The 12,323-nt window shown below is 41.8% G+C and overlaps 1 pseudogene; it reads right to left on the reverse strand.

The window, feature by feature from the left end:
• Positions 1-307: 307 nt before the first annotated feature.
• On the reverse strand, positions 308-10,986 carry LOC133066818 (large ribosomal subunit protein uL3m-like; annotated as a pseudogene).
• Between the last annotated feature and the right edge of the window lie 1,337 nt (positions 10,987-12,323).

Below are 12,323 nucleotides of genomic sequence, written 5' to 3' on the forward strand. Positions count from 1 at the left end.
CAACCATCTCATCCTCTGTTGCCCCCTTCTCATTCTGCCCTCAATCTTTCCCAGCATTAGGGTCTTTTTCAATGAGCTGGTTCTTCGCATCAGGTGGCCAGAGTACTGGGGCTTCAGCTTCAGCATTAGTCCTTACAATGAATATTCAGGGTTGAAATCCTTTAAGTAGTAATTTTTCTAACAAAGTTTAGTTGGAGAATGAGTAATATGTTTATGCCTTTGACAAAGATAACAAGTATGGTATTGCTGTGCTTGAGAACAGAGAATATAAATCCTGGCTAATTTTATTGTTCTGGCCTATCAAAACTCAAAGAACATGTGAGGTTCTGCCTGTCCAGTGAGGATAGGCAAATATAATAGCAGGTGTGCTAGGTGGACACATGTTTTTATCCTACAGATCTTATGGTTGTTCCTCTTCATCTCCATTAGGAAAATACATAGGGAGTAATAAATTTTAAGAGTAATCTTTATCTGTGAGCAGTTTAGAATCTCTGAGCATCTCTGAGCAGTTTTTATGTTCAAGTACAGAGCTATTTACATAGCTTATATTGTGCTTTCAGTCCATATGCTGTCCTACTCTGTGCTTCTCATATGTCCAGGCATTTTAGTTCCAGGCTGACTCTGGCCACATCACTGGTTGAAATTCTTCTAGGATGTCTGTGGTTTTTTGTTTGACCATGAGTAGTAGCTCAGTTCAGTTCAGTCGCCCAGTTGTGTTCGACTCTTTGTGACCCCATGAACTGCAGCACGCCAGGCCTATCTGTCTATCACCAACTCCCGGAGTCCACCCAAACCTATGTCCATTGAGTCGGTGATGCCATCCAACCATCTCATCCTCTGTCATCCCCCGAAGCTCCTGCCCTCAATCTTTCCTAGCATCAGGGTCTTTTCAAATGGGTCAGCTCTTCGCATCAGGTGGCCAAAATATTGGAGTTTCAGCTTCAAAATCAGTCCTACCAAAGAACACCCAGGACTGGTTGGATCTCCTTGCAGTCCAAGGGACTCTCAAGAGTCTTCTCCAACACCACAGTTCAAAAGCATCAATTCTTCAGCGCTCAGCTTTCTTTATAGTCCAACTCTCACATCCATACATGACCACTGGAAAAACCATAGCCTTGACTAGATGGACCTTTGTTGACAAAGTAATGTCTCTGCTTTTAAGTATGCTATCCACGTTGGTCATAACTTTCCTTCCAAGGAGTACGCATCTTTTAATTTCATGGCTGCAATCACCGTCTGCAGTGATTTTGGAGCCCCCCAAAATAAGGTCAGCCACTGTTTCTACTGTTTCCCCATCTATTTGCCATGAAGTGATGGGATCGGATGCCGTGATCTTAGTTTTCTGAATGTTGAGCTTTAAGCCAACTTTTTCACTCTCCTCTTTCACTTTCATCAAGAAGCTCTTTAGTTCTTCTTCACTTTCTGCCATAAGGGTGGTATCATCTGCATATCTGAGGTTATTGATATTTCTCCTAGCAATCTTGATTCCAGCTTGTGCTTCTTCCAGCCCAGCGTTTCTCATGATGTACTCTGCATATAAGTTAAATAAGCAGGGTGACAATATACAGCCTTGACATACTCCTTTTCCTATTTGGAACCAGTCTGTTGTTCCATGTTCCACAGTTTTTTGTGATCCACACAGTCAAAGACTTTGGCATAGTCAATAAAGCAGAAATAGATGTTTTTCTGGAACTCTCTTGCTTTTTTGATGATCCAGCAGATGTTGGCAACTTGATCTCTGGTTTCTCTGCCTTTTCTAAAACCAGCTTGAACATCTGGAAGTTCACGGTTCATGTACTGCTGAAGCCTGGCTTGGAGAATTTTGAGCATTACTTTACTAGTGTGTGAGATGAGTGCAATTGTGCAGTAGTTTAAGCATTGTTTGGCATTGCCTTTCTTTGGGATTGGAATGAAAACTGACCTTTTCCAGTCCTGTGGTCACTGCTGAGTTTTCCAAATCTGCTGGCCTTTGAGTAGTAGGCTGGCCTTTAAATCCCCATGTTTTTATGATGCCTCAAAAACCTTTACCAGTGTGATTTTTGTTGTGACATTCATATACTGTCTGGGAGAAAATGAGCAGCATGACAAGGAATGCCTAGTTTAAGGACAGTGTTGTCTGTTTTTATGAAAGGTTTTTAACCTTCCATACTGGCAGCAAGTCAAGTTTCTAGTAAATTTCCAATATAGATGTAAATTTACATAAATGTGATACAATTTTTCTTCCTACAGTTAGGGCTGCCATTTTTCCATTATGGTTCTTCTTTGGAGTGTATTTTAGGATGTGACAATCTTGTATTTTGTCACCATATCCTTTTGACCATCCTTAGTCCATAAAGGCATCACTCCCAGCTTCAGTGTGATAAGGTCAACTTAAGAGGAACCTGGTTCCCAAGGATGTAAAGGCCATGGTTCATCTTTTAATGGACGTAGTTTACTCACTAATTGGGCTTTTTTTTTTTTTTTTTTTATCAGAGATCAACTGCTTAACAATATTTTCTTTGCAAAGATGCTTAGTCCATCAAGTGCAACTCTTCCTGTGGGGTCTTATAACAAAGAGCCAGGTGTTCCTTCTCTTCCCCAAGCCCTGAGCAGCACCTGGGCTACCTATGCCTCAGCCCAGTGTGGACTAAAAAATATAGTCACAGCCTGAAAGTAGAGAGTTGTTTTATTTGGTGGGAATGCTTAAGACTCTGAGTCAGGGAGATAGCATCTCAGTAGCTCTGAGAAAACTGCTCCAAGGAGGCAGGAGGGGGAAGTCACGCTATATACAAGTTTGCAACAAAGGGAGCAGGCAGTCTGAACATCAAAGATCAGGTTATCAAGTTAAGGAATTTAGTATTCTATGTATGGGAAGATGCAAGCCTCTGGGCTCACTGAGTTCATTCCTTTCATGTGCACTTCAGCTATCTGGTCCAATCCTGTTTCCTTGTTCACCTTGCTTCTTGCATTCCCCCAGCTCCTCAGCAATCACTGTGGTGGGTGGCCGCATGCTCTGGATCAGTTTTTGGAGTCCTCATTCATATTTGGAGGCCCAAAATTGCTGATAGCTGTGGCATTTCTTGTTGATTGATATGGAAGGACATATTTTCATTTCACATCAGCATCTGTGCACTGGTCCGCACTGGCAACCTCCAACCACGTGTCCTGTGGCTGGAGAGATGTCTTTTTGAGACACTTTTAGGCGTCCCACCACTCTGTTTTCAGGGCTTCTCTGCCAAGGGTCAGACATCTGTGATCTATTCAGCCAATGATCTGGTTGGAACTTATTCCTTTTGCTTAACTGAAATTTTGTGCCCCTTAAGTCCTCATTTCCCTCACCTCCCAGCCCTTCACCATTCCATTCTTTGATTTTATGAATTTGACTATTTTTGATACCTGTTATAAGTGGAATCGTGCAGTCATCTGTCTATGATTGGCTGATTTCACTTAGAGTAATATCCTCAAGATTCATGTATCTTATTGCATATTGCAGAATTTCTTTCTTTTTAAAGGTGGAACATCCATTGTGTTTGTGTGTATATATCAATCATATTTTCTTTATCCATTTATCTGTCATTGGACATTTGTTTTCACATCTTTGCCATTGTGAATAGTGCTACAATGAACATAAAAGTGCTAAGATATTTGAGATCCTGATTTCAATTCTTTCAGAAATGGGATTGCTGGATCATATGGTAGTTCTATTTTTAATTTTTTAAGGAAGCTCCATGATTGAGCATGTGGAGCAGAGCCTAATAACCTGATCACCTTCATACGCTGTATGGTGAAGGGGGAACATTTATTTACCTGAGACTTAAGAGACTTTAGGGTGTATCTGTTACCTTAACTAGTATGGGTATTTTTAAATGCCTGTACTATAATTGTTTACCCAGCTGGTAGAGTCATTAGTATTGACTCCTTCAAGTAATTACTACATTTTTGTTTCCTTTTCAGTAAGTTAATTTTAGGGGTCCTGCTGGCATCTTAGAATTTTGAAAGAAAAATTTCACTGGCTTGTCAAAGCTAAAGCTCTATAGTGTCTATATATAAAGTAAAACAAAGCTTTGAATTATAACATATCTTAAAAATAGGGCTGTTAGCAATTACTGCAGCTGTTATATTTTGGGGCATGCCTGTACATATGTACACATATATGTGTTTTTTTTCCCATTTATTTTTACTAGTTGGAGGCTAATTACTTTACAATATTGTAGTGATTTTTGCCATACATTGACATGAATCAGCCGTGAATTTACATGTGTTCCCCATCCCGATCCCCCCTCCCACCAATGTATGGGTTTTTAATTGAACTATTCCTTGCTTCTGATAATAAGGAAGCCTAAGTGAAAAGACTTTTTATATGCAATAACTGGTATTTCAAACAAGTTAAATGTGGCTTTGTTCATTGCTCCATTAAAAGTGATAATTTCAAAAAAATAGGGCTTTTAGTGTTGGTGTAGAGGAGATACTAGTGTGTTCTCCAGGGTAAGACAGTCAAGTCTTCCATCATTTAGCACAATCTATATAATCATTTATAAAAATTATATATTCAATATGTGCTTGTTGTTGTTCAGTTGGTTAGTGGTGTCAGACTCTTTGGGACTACATGGACTATAGCATGCCAGGCTTCCCCGTCCTTCACCACCTCCCAGAGCTCAGATTCACATCCATTGAGTCAGTGATGCCATTCATCCAATATGTGCTTAGACATTGGGAACCCAAGGATAAATGAGACAAGCTTACTTCTTTTAACCATGGCATTTTTAATCACATATTTACCTGGCTGACTATGGGCAAGCTACTAATCTCTGTGAGCTTTAGTTATTCCATTTGTAAAATGGAAGCAATATTACTGTTACGTTCTTTCTAGGATTCTGATGGAGCCTTGTTGCTGTTCACTTCTAAGTTGTGTCAGGCTCTTTGCAACCCCATGGACTGCAGCATGCCAGGCTTTCCTGTCCTTCAGTATCTCCCTGAGTTTGCTTAAACTCATGTCCATCGAATTGGTGATGCCATCCGACCATCTCATTCTCTTGTCATCCCCTTCTCCTCCTGGCTTCAATCTTTCCCAGCATCAGGGTCTTTTCTAAGGAGTCAGTTCTTTGCTTCAGGTGGCCAAAGTACTGGAGCTTCAACTTCAGCATCAGTCCTTCCAATGAATACTTAGGATTGATTTCCTTTAGGATTGACTGGTTTGATATTCTTGCTGTCCAAGGGACTCTCAAGAGTCTTCTCCAGTACTACAGTTTGAAAGCATCAATTCTTCGATGCTCAGCCTTTCTTTATGGCCCAACTCTCACATCCATGTATGACTACTGGAAAAATCATAGCTTTGACTAGACGGACCTTTGTTGGCAAAGTGATGTCTCCGCTTTTTAATACACTGTCTAGGTTTGTCATAGATTTTCTTCCTAGAAACAAGTGTCTTTTAATTTCATGGCTGTGGTCACCATCCTCATTGATTTTGGAACCCAATAAAATGAAATCTGACACTGTTTCTATTGTTTCCCTACTATTTGCCATGAAGTGATGGGACCAGATGCCTTGATCTTAGTTTTCTGAATGTTGAGTTTTAAGCCAGCTTTTTCAGTCTCCTCTTTCACCTTCATCAAGAGGCTATTTAGTTTCTCTTCACTTTCTGCCATTAAAGTGATATCATCTGCATATCTGAGGTTATTGATATTTCTCCCAGCAATCTTGATTCTTGCTTGTGCTTCATCCAGCCCAGCATTTTGCATGATATACTCTGCATATAAATTAAATAATCAAGGTCACAATATACAGCTCTGTCATACTCCTTTCCCAATTTTGAACCAGTCCGCTATTATCATGTCTAGTTCTAACTGTTGCTTCTTGACCTGCATACATGTTTCTCAGGAGGCAGGTAATGTGGTCTGATATTCCCATCTCTTTAAGATATTCCACAGTTTGCTGTAATCCACATAGTCAAAGGCTTTAGTGTGGTCAATAAAGCAGAAGTAGATGATTTTTTGGAATTCCCTTGCTTTTTCTGTGATCCAGCATATGTTAGCAATTTGATATCTGGTTCCTCTGCCTTTTCTAAGTCCAGCTTGTTCATTTGGAAGTCTTGTTTCACGTACTGCTGAAGCCTAGCTTGAAGGATTTTGAGCATGATCTTGCTGGCATGTGAAGTGAGCATAAAAGCAGATTAAACGTGTAACACAGTGCCTTTTCTATACTAAGTACTTAGTAAATATCAGTTTGTCTTTTTTAAAAGATTTACTATCATTCGTGGTAGTTGGTAGTTAGATTTCCAAAGAGCAATTCTTAGCTTTAACTCTGCCTCAGTCCATGGAGTCACAAAGAGTCAGACACAAGTGAGCAACCAACACACTCACTTTCACACTGAATCAGCATCACCAGAACTTTACGTCATCTTGGTGAGGGACTTCCTTACACTGGGGCTACTGAGTCAACACTGTTCTCCCCAAAAGCAGTTTTATAAGAATTTTCATTTGTTGTTGATTATTTGGTAAGTCGTGTTTGACTTGTTTTCAATTTTGGCTAATTCTAATTTATTTTTCTTTGTTTTTGGCTGGTGTTTTGGTGTCATATCTAGAAATCCCCTTGCCTAATCCAAAGTCATAAATATTTACACGCTTGTTTCTGTTTTGTAGCTTTAGCTCTTACATACAGGTTTATAATCCACTTGGAGTTAATTTTTGTGTATGATATGAGATAAGGGTCCAAAGTGATTCTTTTGTATGTGAATATTCAGATGTCCAAGCATCATTTGTTGAAAATTATTCTTGGCATTGACATATTCTTGACATTGAACTATCTTGGTCCTGTTGTGGAAAAGCAGTTGAACACAAATCAGTTTTCATTCCAATCCTAAAGAAAGGCAATGCCAAAGAATGTTCAAACTACAGCACAGTTACACTCATCTCATAAGCTAGCTAAGTAGTGTTCAAAATTCTCCAAGTGAGGCTTCAACAGTATGTGAACTGAGAACTTCCAGATGTTCAAGCTGGATTTAGAAAAGGCAGAGGAACCAGAAATCAAATTGGCAACATCCATTGGATCATTGAAAAGGCAAGAGAATTCCAGAAAAACATCTACATCTGCTTCACTGAATACGCTAAAGCATTTGACTGTGTGGATCACAATAAACTATGGAAAATTCTGAAAGTAATGGGAATACCAGACCATCTCAGCTGCCTCCTGAGAAATCTGTATGCAGATCAAGAAGCAACAGTTAGAATCGGACATGGAACAGAGGACTGGTTCCAAATTGGGAAAGGAGTACATCAAGGCTGTATATTGTCACCCTGCTTATTTAACCTATATGCAGAGTATATCATGCAAAATGCCAGGCTGGATGAAGCACAAGCTGGAATCAAGATTGCTGGGAGAAATATAAACAACTTCAGATAACACCACCCTTATGGCAGAAAGCAAAAAGGAACTAAAGAGCCTCCTGATGAAAGTGAAAGAGGAGAGTGAAAAAGCTGGCTTAAAACTCGACATTCAGAAAACTAAGATCATGGCATCCGGTCCCATCACTTCATGGCAAATAGATGGGGGAACAATGGAAACAGTGAGAGACTCTGTTTTGGGGGGCTTCACAATCACTGCAGCTGGTGACTTCAGCCATGAAATTAAAAGATACTTGCTCCTTGGAAGAAAAGCTACGGCAAAACTAGATAGCATATTTAAAAGCAGAGACATTACTTTGCTGACAAAGGCCTGTCTAGTCAAAGCTATGGTTTTTCCAGTAGTCATGTATGGATGTGAGAGCTGGACCATGAAGAAGGCTGAGCATCGAAGAACTGATGCTTTCAAACTGTAGTGCTGGAGAAGACTCTTGAGAGTCCCTTGGACTGCAAAGAGATCAAACCAGTCAATCCTAAAGGAAACCAGTCCTGAATATTTGCTGGAAAGACTGATGCTGAAGCTGAAGCTCCAATATTTTGGCTACCTGATGCGAAGAACTGACTCCTTAGAAAAGACCCTGATGCTGGGAGAGATTGAAGGCAGGAGGAGAAGGGGATGACAGAGGATGAGATGGTTGGATGGCATCACCAACTCGATGGACATCAGTTTGAGCAAGCTTCAGGAGATGATGAAGGACAGGGAAGCCTGGCGAGGTGCTGTCCATGGGTTGCAAAGAGATGGACATGAGCGAGCAACTGAACAACAAAAACAAACATATGAGTTTATTTCTGGACTCTCAATTCTATTCCATCAATCTATACACCTATCCTTCTGCATAGTTTACAGTGTAGTTCTAACTTGCATTTGTGTTTTCCTGATGACTAATAATTGCCCTAGAGGTTTTTTTTTTTTTGCCCTTTCCCGTCAATCCCTTTCTTTACTCCTTAGAACTGACCACTGATTTGATTAGGTTTTTTTTTTTTTTTTTTACCTTACATCAGTCTTTGCTGTTCTAGAACTTATATAAAAGGAACCACACAGTATGTACCTATTCAGTATAGGCTTCTTTCACGCAACATAATGTTTTTGAGATTGACCTGTTGGGGCCAGTGTGAAGAAAGCAGGAGAGACTCCATCTTGAAGCCTGTCATCCATCTTAAAGACAGGATGTGAACTGGACCTGAACCCTACCCAAGAGTGAGGAAACTGTTGCTAGTGAAAACCAGGTCTCCTGGAGACTTCCCTCCCCTACAACCGGAGATTGTAGTTGAGGTCAGGCCACCCCTGTTAGATTAACCATGGAGACATCCCCCCTTGATGTATAATCTTTGTTCCCCCCTTTAACCTTAATTGTTTGTTTTCCTAGCACCTACTTGTTGTAAACCTCAACCATATACAACAAAGAGGTTGCTAACATGTAACCAGTCATGTAGTGGAGGGTATAAAACTGGGCCTCTCAGAAACATCAGGGTCCTTGTTGGGAACTGATTCCCCTTGGACCCGCTGGCGTAATAAATTGTACTCCACTGTCTTGAGTGTCCTTTGCGACACTCAAGTGTGTTTTGCAACTGCGATTTCCACAACATTTCTGGTGCATTGGCTGGGAAGCCCTTGGAGAGACAGGCCCATTGAGCCTCTGCCTGTAACTTGCTGGGACGAGAGCCTCTGGGAGAGGAAGGTGCCTCTCCCTCCAGATTGACTCTTGTTTTAGCAACTCGTCCTTCCAGGTGGACTTTACAAGACTGTGGACGACAGAAGTGAAGTGTGCAGGTAGGTCTCACTGTAATAGTGGAAAAGGGGCCTGATCAACCTCTTGGGGCTGGATGAGTCTACGGTGGCTGTGTCCTCATAGGCTCAGTGGGAAATTGTTTATTGAAATAACTGGTACTCTGTTAACCAGGCCTGTACTGATTGTCAACATATCCTTTGGTTTCCAAGGGACTGTCCCCTTTGCCGAGACACCCTCCCATTCTTCTTAGGGACTCAGGGACCTCCTGAGCATTGCTTGGGGTCAGATTGGGAACTGTGGCTTTGGACACATTTGCCTACATCAGCCAGTGATAAGACCATCTTGGATTTTCAACGGATCAGACTTGTACAGAGAAGAGTTCGTGGAAGACTTAATTGATTGGCTCTGGCTGGCTGCTGAGAGAGCAAGAAAAGCATGAGAGGTATTACCATTGAAAGACTTAGCAGGTAAAACCCTTTTCACCCCAGTCATAGCTGAGGTAAAGTGGTAGTTGCCTTGTTTCTTTGAGTGGAGACATCAGCAGTGGCTGGGATATAAGACCCTGGCAAAGGAGCGACAAAATAGAAGTTGGACTTGCCATAAGTGATAAAAGGAAAGTAAAAGCAGGATGGGTGGTGGAGAATCCAAGCCGACCATTTTTGAATGCATGATTAAAAACTTCAGAAAGGGCTTTGGAGGAGACTATGGCATAAAGTTAACCCCAAACAAGCTTAAAACCTTTTGTGGATAGACTGACCATCCTTTGGGGTAGGATGACCTTCAGAGGGAACCCTAAAATTGGACAAAGTTCGGGCTGTGTACTCTGTGATAACCAGGCAGCCAGGCCACCCAGATCAGTTTCTGCATATTGACTCATGGCTACTAATTGTGCAAAACCCACTCCCTTGGGCCTGGGTATGTTACCTTCAAAAAAGAGAAAGCGAGATTTTACTGGCTCAGGCAGAATCCAGGCAAGAAAAGCTGAAAAAATATATATAATGATCCAGAGGAAGAGGAGCGCCCACTTCCTCCCCCATACTGGGGAACACGACAGGGACTCCCAGGCGTCTGAGGTCTGCAAAGAAACCTCAAGAGAGAGAGGTTTTGCAGATGCCTTTAGGAAAGTCCAGGTGGCACTGCAGACCGGCATATTCATCCTGGCCCCACTGCTCTTTACTACCAGCCGTTCTCCATATATAAGGAAAGGGGGCTATTAACTGCAACTGACAAAGAGATAAAAAATAAAGATAAAATTCTGCTGCTGTTGGAAGCAGTGTGGGAACCCGCTGCAGTGACACCATTTTCTCTAGACACTACTGTATACCCATACTCATCGGGAGATTTAGTATGGGTAAAGGATTGGAAGCAACAGACGCTGTCCCCGCCCACCTGGAAAGGGCCATACACAATTGTACTAACCACTCCCACTGCAGTTAAAGTTGCAGATGTTACTCCCTAGATTCACCAAGAAGAAAAGGGGCCTTGGACTGCCCATCCTAACCTGGAGGAACCACTGAAGACCTGATTTGTCTTCCACCAGCGACTACAGATTCAGGATGGAGCCGCTGCAGATAATTCTGCTGTTCCTGATCAGCACGATGATCCTACCGGGAGTGCAAGCTTAGGATAATGTGTTCCTGTCCTGGGCCCACGTGTATACAAACTTCCACAGTACTTCTAACTGTTAGGTTTGTGGGGCCATGCCTTTGTCAGTGATGGATGTACTCTCTTGGTGGGTGTCTCCCCTATGCAGAGGGGACTTCAGCTCCCTCTGCTCATTTTTGAGACAGCAACGAGAGGTGTTTGCTTCCTCGGTAACTCACAACCTGTCACTTCTTACTTGGTATAACCTGGACTTTAGCCAGATTGATCAAGGCCATGGGATAACATGTGAGGTAAAATGACCAAAGCCTATACCTTTTACTTGAAAAATAAAAGGAATGAGAACTCAGTGACCAGTAAGAAGGGCCAATCCATCAGGTAATTTGATTAATTTTACAAGATATGGGATGAATATTTTTGGATGACCCCAGAAAAAGGCCAACCTATTGTCCCTGCCTATCTGTTGGGAACAAAGAGAGCAAGAAGTTGGATTTGGTGATCATCCCATAGATCGAAAAGAACTAAAATATGTGGGATACTTGTCTTCTGAGGAACGTGAACAAATATTGAAGGTCACTTATTGCCCAGATTTACCAGCTTGCTGGCCTGGCTTAGACTGGAAGTACAACCCTGGGGTCTGATGGGTGGCCCCTAATGGCACCCAATGACTGTGTGGATCAAATTTATGGCCTTGGCTTCCAGTCGGCTGGGTCGGCTGCTGTACATTAGGATTTGCCTTTGCTCATGGAAGTTTTAAGCCATCCTACAACAAGCCCCAGTAAATTTGCCTTATTTACATGCACAGTGGGCAAGGTCTGTGATGATTAAAGTAAAAGCTCTGACTAACTTCACAAAACAGGCCCTCTTGGACAACGCAAAGGCAATCCAAGCTTTAAATGAAGAACAGATACAAATGAGAAAGGCAGTGATTCAAAATCAAATGGCTTTAGACATACTTATGGTCACCCAAGGAGGGATCCCTGCTGTAATTAAAATAGAATGTTGTGTATATATCCCTGATTTATCCGGCAACATATCAGCCACTCTAGAAAACATGAAAAACCAGGTAAAAGCTATGTCTAATGATAATCCTCCTTTTCAGATGTCGGTATTTTCTTGGATCAAAGGTGATTGGTAGAAAAGTTTTTGTAATTATTTTGTTAATCATTATATTATTAATTTTTGGGCCTTCTATTCTCCAGTGTATAACTCGATGTGTAACCTCCAGACTGACAACCCTGCTGCAGTTACTTAGTCCCTGTGTGCTGTACTTACCCACGACTGATGCCCAATGTTAAAGATAAGATGAGCATCAAGAAGGGGGAATGTTGGGGTCAGTGTGAGGAAAGCAGGAGAGACTCCATCTTGAAGTCTGTCATCCATCTTAAAGACAGGATGTGAACTGGGCCTGATGTCTGCCCATGAATGAGGAAACTGTTGCTAGTGAAAGCCAGGTCTCCTGGAGGCTTCCCTTCCCTACATGTAGAAGACAACTGGAGATTGTAGTTGAGGTGAGGCTGCCCCTGTTAGATTAACCATGGAGACATCCCCCCTTGATGTATAATCTTTGCTCCCCCCCTTTAACCTTAAATGTTTGCTCTCCGAGCACCTACTT

Source organism: Dama dama, chromosome 12 (assembly GCF_033118175.1).
Source record: "Dama dama isolate Ldn47 chromosome 12, ASM3311817v1, whole genome shotgun sequence".
NCBI classification, from domain to species: Eukaryota; Metazoa; Chordata; class Mammalia; order Artiodactyla; family Cervidae; genus Dama; species Dama dama.